Raw genomic sequence first — 11,710 nt, forward strand, 5'->3', positions numbered from 1 at the left:
GGCCATGGCCATTTTATTCCTTAAAAGACGACTTTCTGCCTAATATTTATTACCAAAAAACCCCGTCAACTGAATACACAGTAATGTTCGTGAAATCATGTCACAGTATAAGGAAACTGTGGTGGGAGTGGTATGCTGAGGAGAATTACGTAATTTAGAAGCGGATGTGATATTGGTGTTACAAAATATTACGTGCAGTGGGGTAGGGTGGGGTGTGTGTTATAAAATGCCAAATTTAGCGTTACATAACTGTTGAACAGCCGCTGGTAGCCCGAGTACTCTGACACTAAGAGAGCTAGACGGACATTTGGACAGTTATCAGCGCTCTCTTACCGTCAAACCAATCTATATAAATTCTGCGCCATCGCTGCCTACCAAATGGTAGTCAAAGATTCCCGTTCTAAATAATACAACAACAATCCTATGTTTGACGTTAAATACCTTTACATCGATCATTTTCGAGCTCCCTGATGACAAAACAAATCACATATTAATCACTAATCACACTACGGAAAGAAACCCGTTAGCAAATACGTATTTAACCGGAACGTTGTTGAAATGGGGTGCTGTCGGGTTTATTCCTGTAGTGTGTATATTAGTGATTAATAATGCGATTTAAAAATATTTTTTTTACAGAATATTAACTGCAACCAGGATCTGAATCTACACTATCAGTCAACCCCATATAACGGACATTCAATCCCAGCAGGCGCGGGATGTAGCCCAGTGGTAAAACGCTCGATGATGCGCGGTCGGTCTAGGATCGATCCCCGTCGTTGGACCTATTGGGCTATTTCTCGTTCCAGCCAGTGAATCATGACTGGTATATCAAATGCCGTAGTATATTATATCCTGTCTGTGGGATGGTGCATATAAGATCCCTTGTTACTAATAAAAACATGCAGCGGGTTTTCTCTCTAAGACTGTATGTCAAAAGTTTGACATCCAATAGCCGATGATTAATAAATCAATGTGTTCTAGTGGTGTCGTTAAACAAAACAAACTTTTTTCAATCCCAGCACCATGTAGCTAAATGCGAGCCTGAATGGTATTTAAAAAGAAACAAATTCGCAAAAATCATATTTGCTAATTGATGAAAACAAAGGTATTTACACCCTCTTCTCGGGGGTGGGCAAGGTGACGGGGAGGGGAGGGAAGGGGGGACAGTTGGGTTGATAGAAAAGTAATGTCTAGTGAATCACACTTGTTTATTTATTAAACCAATATTGATTAGTATTAGATACATTAAGGTTACATTACAGTTATTTGCAAGGGCGGATCCATAAAATATATTTTAGGGAGGGAACCAAGGGGACATGGACCAACCCAAAATATACCAGTTCAGTGAGTTTTGCATTCGTGATATGAAAATTGTAAACAAATTGTTCTTAAAAGAAAGAAAGAAAAAGAGAAAGTAATTTAAAGAACAAATAATAACTTCTTCCTATCGTGACCCCGTCAATGGGCCCATTGCGCTATTTCTCGTTCCAACCAGTGCACCACGACTGGTATATCAAAGGCCGTGCTATGTGCTATCCTGTCTGTGGGATGGTGCATATAAAAGATCCCTTGTTGTTAATCGAAAATAGTAGCCCATGAAGTAGCGACAACGGGTTTCCTCACTCGATATATGTGTGTCTGACGCCATATAACCGTAAATAAAATGTGTTGAGTGCGTCGTTAAATAAAACATTTCCTTCCTTCCTTCTTACCTATCGTTAAGCTTAAGAATGTATTTCCCATAATTAGCATGAAACATGCATCTATGGTCTCACTACACAGATGTCATCTGCCAGTGAAACCCATGTTAAATTGCCCAACTTCAAATGAAGATTGCCAACAGAACGGGTTCTCGTTGGCACTAACAGCATACATCACTGCGACATACATTATATAAGCATTTATTTTCACTCCAAAATTAAGAACATTTCCGTCTATATAACCGCATCTGGCTGTAGTACCGGTCCGAACAGGTGGTTTATTAACATATTCACTCCGGCTGTCTCTTGCGCTATACACCCATGTCCCAAAAGGTTAATGCACAATATTACAAAATAACATGGCAAAATACAGCCAGAAGGCTTACCATTAAACATATATATTGTTTTTATTCTTCACCATTTCCTGGAAATGAATATGTGAACCATAACAGCCGGACTGAGACGGAATGTTCTCAATTTTTAGTGAAAATAAATGTTTATATAATGTATGTTCGCAATGGTGTATGTTCTTAGTGTTATTCTATTGGCAATCTTCATTTGAAGTTGGACAATTTAACATGGGTTTCAATGGCAGATGGTATCTGTGAAGTGAGACCTATGAAAAAAAAAAAACTCTTTTCGCTTAAGTAAAGTAAAGTTTGTTTTATTTAACGACGCCACTAGATCACATTGATTTTTTTATCTTATCATCGGCTGTTGGACGTCAAATATATGGTCATTCTGACACTCTTTTTTTTTTTTTTTTAGAGGAAACCCGCTGTCGTCACATAGGCTACTCTTTTACGACAGGCAATAAGGGATCTTTTATTTGCGCTTCCCACAGGCAGATTAGCACAAACCACGGCCTTTGTTGAACCAGTTATGGATCACTGGTCGGTGCAAGTGGTTTACACCTACTCATTGAGCCTTGCGGAACACTCACTCAGGATTTAGAGTCGGTATCTGGATTAAAAATCCCATGCCTCGACTGGGATCCGAGCCAAGTACCTACCAGCCTGTAGACCGATGGCCTAACCACGACGCCACCAAGGCCGGTCTTTTCGCTTAAAAGTACAAAAGGGAGTAAACTCTATATTGCTTTCTAAAATAACTCCATAATGCCAAAGATAAAAACAAAACTACAAACAAAGCAACAAAAACGAAATAATAGTAATAATTTATCAATACGTTAAAAAAAAAAAAAAAAAAAAATCCTGATATCCTAACAAAATGCTGGTTACCATCTGTGTAATGTGAATAATATGCGGAGCGGGATTGGGGTTGGGGGAAGGGAGGCAACGTTAATGCATACATACGGTGACGGCATTATAACGTCATAAACGCTTCCACGTGATGTTTATATAGCAACCTATGGACCGAACTCTGGCAGTTTGGTTAATGTGACGAGGTTTCTAAATGATTTGATTTTATGAATTTCCTTAGTGGATTTACGGCCTGACGTTCGAATATCTAAACGGTAAGAATTAAATGTTTACCTTTGAAATAGTTAAATATTAAAATGTTGTATTACGAATAATTACTCAGACCTCGCCGTGAAAAAAGAAGAGGGAAGTAATTAACTGCTCCCCTAACTTGAATATGGGGAGCTATTTAAAATATTACCATATTGATACTATATACATTCACGTGCTAAGGGGAGCTGTACATTACTTTCCATGAACTAGTCTCGGGGGAGTGATGGGAGGCTAGAATGATAGGATTTAATACTGGGGGGGGGGGGGGGGGGGGGGGGGGGGGGGGGGCATGTTGGGTGGACCAATAGAGGGTTCCGCGATATGTGCTAAAAATAGCAATATTACCCATACCTCTGTGCGGCCCGCCATGGTGGAGGGCAAACAATAGCGTTTCATTGTGGTTTATAAATACGAACTTCGCAGCTAGATTTATAATTTAACTCCTTTTAAATATAATTGTTTTACTATTAGTAGACACTGCATCATTTTGTTAACATGCAGGATTATTTTGATACACTGGATGAGACGGCAAAGAGCAGATATGTCGAAAATACAAACTACATTTGTAACTACTCTACAACTGTACAGGTATTTATTATCACTGATGATGGATTTATGAACATTAATTTAATTATAAAACAATGTGAACTATACATGTACTTATTACAAATTATGACGAACTCACAAAAACCACGTCTGCAGTTTTCTTATCAATACCAACTGATATGAAACCCAAGGTCTCACTACACAGATCACTTCCGGGTGAGAGTTCATTCATCACGGTCCACTATAGTTCCTAATTGTGACACATGTTATGGTTCACATATTCACTTCTAGGAAATGGTGAAGAATTAAAACAATATGTATGTTTAATGGTAAGCCTTCTGGCTGTATTTTGCCCATGTTATTTTGTAATATTGTGCATTAACCTTTTGGGACATGGGTGTATAGCGCAAGAGACAGCCGGAGTGAATATGTTAATAAACCACCTGTTCGGACCGGTACTACAGCCAGATGCGGTTATATAGACGGAAATATTCTTAATTTTGGAGTGAAAATAAATGCTTATATAATGTATGTCGCAGTGATGTATGCTGTTAGTGCCAACGAGAACCCGTTCTGTTGGCAATCTTCATTTGAAGTTGGGCAATTTAACATGGGTTTCACTGGCAGATGACATCTGTGTAGTAAGACCATAGATGCATGTTTCATGGGACATGGGACATGGGTATATAGCGCACGTGACAGCCGGAGTGAATCGATTAATGAACCACCTGTTCGGACCGGTACTACAGCCAGATGCGGTCATATAGCAAAAAACTGAGACGGAAATGTTCTCAATTTTGCAGTGAAAATAAATGCTTATATAATGTATGTTCACAATGGTGTATGTTGTTGGTGCCAACGAGAACCCGTTCTATGGGCAATCTTCACTTGAAGTTGGGCAGTTTAACATGGGTTTCAATGGCAGATGACATCTGTGTAGTGAGACCCAAGCTGCACTGATGAGCCCTGGGAGGGTGAAACGTGTACATAGTCAGAAAGTGAAAAACAAAATTACAAGCCTCAATATTGCAAGTTAAATTCAGTTATGATGATTATAATTTAACAACACTTTTTTTTAGCGATTAGTTATTTTGTCAGGACCTATACAGCCGTCATTACTTTGTTACATAGGGTCTGGGACATAGTCCAGTGGTAAAGTGTTTGTCTGGTGCATGGTTGGGTGTGGGATCGATCCCAGTCTGTGGGTACATTGGGCTATTTCGTGTTCCAGCCAGTGTACCACGACTGGTATATCAAAGGCTGTGGTATGTGCTATCCTGTCTGTGGGATGGTGCATATAAAATATACCTTGCCAGCTATAGAAACAAGCAAAAATTTTCACTAGTCCACTGAACAAGTACATCTAGAAATCTACTTGTCCACCAACATTGTCACCTGTCCAAATAACTGGTTTGTTTTATTTTTAGAAAACTTTTGCGCACATGTACTAGGCGACCAATATCTCTTGCACCATTACCTAGTTCATTAACATGTTTCGCCCCTCCCAGGGCTCATCAGTGCAGCTAGGGTTATTCACTAATCAATGCCTGAAAATTACCAATATTCTCAACAGTGACTAGTAATAAACTGCAAACATGTTTGGAGGATTATTTTTGTTAATATATAGAGTTCTTTTTGAAGATAATTATTTTTCAAGTGAATCTGTTTTCAATATACTTTTTCCAGGGTTATTCATATGCTAATTATAAAAGTCCCAATAAAACAGGTGTGTGATGGGAGTTTCATTCTTCAGTCAAGTGGAACAACTGATGGGCACATATTTGTAAGGGCACACCACGCAAACACAATTTTATCCAAAACTGGGTTTGAACTGTCAGTTTTTGTTATAAGATAATCAACAGGACATGTTCCACCAAGTAAAGTAAATTTTTGTCTGACACAGCCTATGACACGTTCAACATGAATTCTAACATTCGCTATTTTCCTAGTTGATTCAACCTCGGCAGCAGTCAGTTGAGTTTTCCCACGCATAAATGCTGGGTATTTGACTTCAGCTCCAGCAACAGCTACCAGTTCTTGAATTTCAAATCCACGGTCTGCCAGAACTACATCACCATGAATTAACTTTGAAACAAAATTGGAGTTGGCAGTCAAATATTTATCACTAACTCTTCCTCCCCATCCTTCAGATATAAAACTAACAGTTCCTTGAGGCGTTATGCTGATCAAATATTTGGCAGTATTATGGTGCTTATAATTTGACCAAGTTTGGGCACGAGCCGTCATATTTGATGGTCTATCAACAAAAACTTCAAAACAATCAATAATTACTGTTATTTTATGACCAAAATATTTTCTGAACACCATAGGCATTGTTTCATAAAGTTCATCCCTCTCTGGCCAGCGCACTAACGGTTGGAGTCTTATATACATAACATTAATTGTATCTAAAAACACCTTTGAAATTGTGGTTGCACACACACCAAACCGATAACTGAGATCTGTGACAGACAGATTTAGTCTAAGCCTCATAAGTGTTATAATAACTTTTTGAAATGGTGTTAAAAAAGACCGCTTGCTATCAGATATTTTTGGTTTCAATAAATTAAATAAAGCCATAAGGGTAACGAAGCTTGACAATCCAGTAAAATATTTGACCTTATTGTCATCATTTTCAAAATCTTCTGGCACATTTGATTTTAGTTTAGAAACTAATTTCTTCAAACATATCACTTCATCACGCAACTTTTCATTTTCTACCTTCAGTTCAGAAATTTGTGACATTGCCCCTTCCAATTTTTCTGAATCTGACAGTTCTGTTATTTCCTCGCTCATATCGGGAATAGAATTTGGACTTGTCAAATCAGTGCCTTCTGCGAGTGACGAACTCAGATTAACAAGGGTCATAGCTGCTTCATTCTTCTGCTTTGTTTCCTTTCTATTTTGAATACGAGCGTATCTGTGACCGTGATCTGTTGAGTGTTCATATCCCAGATTTATCGTTGGAATCCAGTCAGGATTTGTGTCATCATACAGACTTGATGGATTTCCTAAACAGAAATAAAAAGAGTAAAAATTACTTTGTGTTTATCACTTGCCAAATTTAAACAAAAATAAAAAAATAAATAAATGTTTGGGGTTTTTTTAAAAGCTTTTTGGGGTTGATACATATCCATGATCATTTGAATATATTAATACCTGATATCTTTAAAATTTAAATAGAATTTATAGTATCATAGGTCTGTTAAAACAGGTCAGGTCTATACTGGCTATAGCTAGCCATACATACATATGCCCCCCCCCCCCCCCCCACCCCCCACACACACACATATATTAAAATTATTTGCAATTGTATTATAATTATTGGTTGAACAAACTCTGAAATGATCCAGTGTTTTCTCTCCTAGGTCCGATCGGTTTATAGCTGAAAGCCAAAGCCTTCTTCGTCTTTCACTTGTTTCTTTAGTTTTTTCACCCTGATGCGTGATAATGCTAGGAAGCCTAAAAAAACGTTTATCATCTCTCCCATAGCGAGCATTACAACTGACAATGCCACAAGTACTCGGCATTATGTTGGTTAAGGACGAATGAAAACTGACAAAAGATTCGACAAGTAGCTATTACTTGTTAGCCCTCCAACATGGCCGACCGCTATGTATCGTGGGTAATCTAGTATAACGCGTAACCCTCTATTCCCACTATGTAAGTATGTATGTACGTATGTATGTATGTTTATATGTATGTTTATATGTATGTATGTTTATATGTATGTATGTATGATTTTATAACATTTAATACAGGGTCGTTTTAAAGGTTTGATTGGGAGGGGCATGGCCCCCGTACCTCCCCCTCCCTACGCCACTGGATAGCACTTCTTTGTCGGCGAGATCTGATTAAAAGCTTTGTTTTGTTTTAGTGCAGGGCGCACATCAAGTCAATACTTTTCTTAATGTGCAGGGTAAAAGTTGCTTCCCTCTATTTATCTAATTTAAAATGGCGGGGACATTTTTGAAGGTAATTATCGTTAGAAGATTTATTTGTTAATAATGACGCAACTACTTCAATCGAGATTTAGTGAGCACGGTAGGTTATACATTTTTGGTTTGTGTGTCCATTTGCTGCACTATTTCGGTTGGGAAACGGTTGAAGAATGGGCTGAGTTCAGCCAGACAGAGCAGAAAAACATCCACGACTGGTTTATGCGCTTCACGTTAAACCAAATGGACACGTCGGGAACCAATCAAATAGTTCGCGGACGTTAGCGAAACGTTAGCTGGCTGAACTTAAGGCTGGTGCCACAAGTTTTGAATAGTCAATACCAGTTATGTATAGCGAATGCAAAATGTTATCTGGGGAGTATGCCCCCGAATGTCCCGTAACATGTTCAGACCATTAAACCCTTCACATTCCATCCCCATGACCATCGCATTACGAGCCCCCCCCCCCCCCCCTCCACACACACACACTGGCGTAGCAAGGATTTTATATGGTAGAGAACCAGGCCCGTAGCCAGGATTTTGAGGGGGGAGGGTTTCGTTTAGGCTTATGGTGAGGCAACAAGTACCTCACACAAGGGCACGAAGCGCCCGAGATGCTTAGGGGGTCCGGGGGCATATTTAAAAAAAGGGGGGGGGGGTCGACCGACCACCCATTGGCTACGGGCCCGAGAACCCATATTGGCCAAGCCCGGTTTTGTTGAGGACTATTAAAATATTTTGTTTTAATCATGATAGGAAATTCAGGAATACATGTTTAACGACACCTCTGCACATTTAAAATTAAGATATGATTAGTGTAGGCCTACCTTTCAGCCTTTGGAATTAAAGAAAAAGGACGTTGTTGCTTGGCAACTATCGAATATCAGGAATGTTTATGAAAGGCCGTAGTATGTGCTACCCTGTCAGTAGGATGATGCATATTAAAGATCCCTTGCTTCTAATGGAAACCATGTAGCGGGGTTCCTCTCAAATTATATCAAAATTTAATTACCAAATATTTGACATTCCAAACATTCAGTGAAAACGAATAACATTAGAGATTAATTAATGCAGGAGGATAGCTAATCTAATAAATGTAACTTATATCACTTCATTTGTTTATTTGTTGATTATATATGAACCACACCCACCATTATTTTGCACCTGTATATGTTGTATAACTATGCTGTATTATTTATGTTATGTATTCAGCTAATGAGTTGTAAAACTCAAATAAAATAAAGAACTTGAACCTGAGCACGTTAATTAATCAATGTCAAGACAAGACAAGAATTTATTTACACTCGGACCGTTACACAACATGGGAGGAATATATACATGTATACACTTTGTAACATTCACGTGACAAAATGGATGATAATATACAAAGACCAATAAATAAAATTCTATAAGAACAAGATGTATAATAAAAACTCTAAATACATTAAATACATATTTATACACATATCACAGTAGGTGTTCATACATACATACATATATACATATATATATATAATCGTCTAGATATACAATGTATGTGGCCAAATATTTTGGTTTGGTTTGGTTAGGGACGTTTAAAGTTACTAACAATTACATTTACATGCCAAGTTCATGCTAATTTCTTTGATATTCCGATTCGCTTACTGTTCATTAATTATTTCAATGTATAAGTATTTATTCGTTTATAGCAATACGAATGTATATACTTGAATTATGAACAAAATTAAAAACAACAAAATAGTGAAACTCATAACCAATATCGTTTACGTCGCATATTGTACAAAGTCTCTCATATATAGGTATATTATTCCAACGACCAGTTTCAACGGGTATGTAATGGTTAGACGTTCTAAATTTTATGATAACTCACCACAGTCTTTCGGGAAGTGTACTAAAATAATTTTCAAGAAGTAACTTTTCTCTGTATAGCTCGTAACCTTTCCCTCTCGATTGTTGTGATAAGTTTTTTCTCCATGTTTGCAAATAGTGATCGTATTGTCTTTTGTTTTATTTGTTGCGAGAGATAGTTTACTCATGTGAAAGATTGAGATATCCATACATTGCTCATTCGTAAGTTATCCAAAATGTTTTTGATAGCGATGATCCGTTAGTGATATGGTCATAAGAGAGTGTTGATTCTTTTCCTGATACCGGTATAAGGCGTACCCAGTAACATATCATTCTTCTATGTAGAAGTAATTCAACTGGTATTCTTCCTAGCGCTCCGGGGGCGGGACGTAGCCCAGTGGTAAAGCGTTCACTTGATGCGCGGTCGGTCTAGGATTGATCCCCGTCGGTGGACCCATTGGACTATTTCTCGTTCCAACCAGTGCTCCACAACTGGTGTAACAAAGGCCGTGGTATGTACTATCCTGTCAATGGGATGGTGCATATAAAATATCCCTTGCTGCTAATCGAAAAAGAGTAACCCATGAAGTGGCGACAGCGGGTTTCCTCTCTCAATATCTGTGTGGTCCTTAACCATAGATCTGACGCCATATAACCGTAAATAAAATGTGTTGAGTGCGTCGTTAAATAAAACATTTCCTTCCTTCCTTCACCACCAGTTGAAAGTATAGGTGTACGGGCTCGCATTGTTGTAGGCTGGTTTTTGCCCGAACAACTTTTTTTCTTCAAATTAGCGTTTCATTTATACTTTTTGTTTGTTGCTTATATCCAATTAAGGTTAAAGCACGCTGTCTGGGCACACACCTCAGCTCAGATCAGAGCTGTTTGTCCAGGACCGTAGGTTAGGTGTTAGTTATTAGTGGTTCGTGAAAGAGAAGAGAGTGTAGTGGTCTTACACCTACCCACTGAGTCGTTAAAACTCGCTCTGGGTGGGAGCCGGTACCGGGTTGCGAACCCTGTACCTACCAGCGTTATGTCCAATGGCTTAACCACGACACACACCACCGAGGCCGGTTTTCTCTAAGTAAGCTTCAACCTTCACCCCACATAAAAACAGGTTATGACTAGAGTGCACGAAATACACCCCCTCCACGGTTAATCCATGATACGCCACTGGGCTAAACTCCGTTTTCTGTGGTTAATGTTTTGTACAAAATCTCAAATGGACCCAAAAAAATCGCCTACAAATACACACAAAATAGTTAAGTTGGGTTGGAAGCATTTTCTTGTCTTCAATGACTTTTGAGCCGACAACATCAGTGGAAGCGTTCTGAACCGAATGTCACTTAACGTCATTTGCATTTGATTCGTGTTCGCCAAAGAAGCAAAATTGTCTTTTGAGCTGTGTGGATAGCGTCTGTTCGTGAAAGGTATGACGAGCAAACGACTCGTGCCTTGAATTGTAACACGGCACCATGTTCCGTGCTTATAAAACTTTAAAATCCAGACTCAGATTTTAAAGGTGCTGAACCTTCTTATCAAATTCTGCATAATACTTTAATGAATTTTTTATTTGTTTTAATTAAAAGCAGGTTGTCACCGCAGCTGAACTACTAAATAACCAGTTACTAGAACGATCATAAACACGTTTAATATACAACCATTAATATTTTATTTAGAAAACAATATTTTAATATGAAATAACAATCGTTAAGAAGTCTCTGTTGGTCGACATCATCTTAACAGTCACTGAAAACTCAGGATAGTCCCTTTAAGTCTTGTATATCGGGACGTGCAGTGGCTTGTATACTCGAGCACACTCCATGGACCCTGGGTTGTTTTGTTTTTTTCCCTAACAGTGCCCCACTACTGGTCCATTAAAGGCCGTGACATACTTGGCGACAATGACTTTTGTTTCACACTCAATCAAGTGTTGAAATAAATTATATGTGCTGCTTAAGGAGTATTTAAACATTGTATTCCTATATTTAGTATCATATGTTATCTTGATGTGTTACAAGTTGGCAAATCCATGGTGGCTGACATTACATTTTAAGCATGACCGGCCTCGGTGGCGTAGTGGTTAGGCCATCGGTCTACAGGATGGTAGGTACTGGGTTCGGATCCCAGTCGAGACATGGGATTTTTTTATCCAGATACCGACTCCAAACCCTGAGGCTCAATGGGTAGGTGTAAACCACTT

This window comes from Gigantopelta aegis, chromosome 2, assembly GCF_016097555.1.
Source record: "Gigantopelta aegis isolate Gae_Host chromosome 2, Gae_host_genome, whole genome shotgun sequence".
Classification (NCBI taxonomy): Eukaryota; Metazoa; Mollusca; class Gastropoda; order Neomphalida; family Peltospiridae; genus Gigantopelta; species Gigantopelta aegis.